Raw genomic sequence first — 1,819 nt, 5'->3', positions numbered from 1 at the left:
GGGCTGGACTCCGCTTCGTCCACGGTGAAAGCCGATCCGGCGATCCACAGCGCGAAGTTCACTCTTAAAAATAAAGGTGCTTCACGATGCCATAGAAGAACCTTTTTGTCTAAATGGTTCCATAAAGAACCTTTAACATCTGAAGAACCTTTCTGTTTCACAAAAGGTTCTTCGTGGCGAAAGAAGGTTCTTCAGATTATAAAAAGGTAAGAAAGAGATGGTTCTTTAAAGAACCTTTGACTGAATGGCTCTTTGTGGAACCAAAAATGGTTCTTCTATGGCATCGCTTGAAGAACCTTTTGAAGCACCTTTATTTTTAAGAGTGTATGTGGAAAATAATGTGTTTTTTTAACTTTAAACCGCATAAACACATTTCATTACACCAAATACACAAAATAATATTCTTTTTAGCAACATCATATGACCCCTTTAAGAAATCTGGAAAATGCAATCTATTTCAGCACTGCATGTTCAGTTCCAATCACAGTTACTGGAGGGGCTCATGCGAGTGTAATGTTTTAGTCATGTACTGTTTGATTGATTACTGTGAAGTTCATGAATCAAAGTCAAGAGTAAATTATATGTTTTCTGATTATTTGTCTGGACCTAAATACATCACAAATATGCTTAACCAATATGCACTGCATTATTTCATTCTGTAAGTTTCCTTTCCTTTGTATTGATTTTAAATTAAACTTTGTCTTTTTCTTTTCAGTGATTTTAAGACTTTTACATTTCTGTTTATCGTTGTCTTTTTTCCATGCCTACGTAAAACCCCATCACTGCGCATTTTGCTCTATATAAATAAACCTGACTTGTCTTGATGAAAAAGTACAAAAAATGGTTTGATTGGTGACCTCCAAAAGAATGACAGTGACTGTTGTGCTCTGAACTATTTTATTTGCCAGTGTTTCTAACTGCTGTGTTGCAGCTCCAGAGTTGTTCTCTATTCTTGCTTGCCAGAGAAAAAGTGGATAGAGTATGTGTGATCATAAACCAGTTATGTAGGGCAATTGAACCATCTGTAGGGCTTCAGTTTCATAGTTCATCTTGAGGACAACCCAGGAAAAACAGTGTACTGAACTGTACAAATAAGTCACAACAGAAAGTGTCCAACACAAACACAAAAAAGCCCACAGTGCTCAACCAGTGAACCATGGGAAGTGTGTGTCATGGAACTGACCTTTCGACCTAAATAAAATGTTTCAGTTGTTTAAGAAGTACTGTATGTGTAGTACCAATCTGAATATCTTGCCACAGATATAATTATAAAAAATAGTCACAAAAAGTTATAAAAATTAATAAGTTAAGCAAAGAAAATTAAATAGGTCTAATTTAACTACCTAATATAAATAGCCTAAAATGAAAAAAAAAAAAAAACTATAACAACCTTTTTAATTGTATCACAAACACACACACACACACACACACACACACACACACACACACTGCCCTAAGACTAAGGTACACTGCAGATATGCTTATTGAATATACACCATTGTTCAAAATTTTGGGATAGCTATGGTTTCATTTATTTAAGTAAATTGCTACTTTTTTTTTTTAATGTTACACAAATAAATACTGTTCTTCCAACTGTCTGTTGATTAAGGAATCCCGAAGAAGACACAGGATTATGATTTCCACATTTATTAAAGGCAGAGTAAGTGATTTCTGGTAGCCAATGTTGATATTTGAAATCACCAAAACAAACACGCCCCTACCCCAAAAGGGTCTCGCCCCTATTTTGATAGCTCCGCCCCACATATACGTAGCAACCCAGGCAACGATTAGTTCTGTGAAACAAAGCAAAACCAATATT

The sequence above is a fragment of the Sinocyclocheilus rhinocerous genome, unplaced genomic scaffold, assembly GCF_001515625.1.
Source record: "Sinocyclocheilus rhinocerous isolate Xijiao unplaced genomic scaffold, SAMN03320098_v1.1 scaffold1171, whole genome shotgun sequence".
NCBI classification, from domain to species: domain Eukaryota; kingdom Metazoa; phylum Chordata; class Actinopteri; order Cypriniformes; family Cyprinidae; genus Sinocyclocheilus; species Sinocyclocheilus rhinocerous.
Note: the sequence above shows the minus strand (reverse complement) of the source record.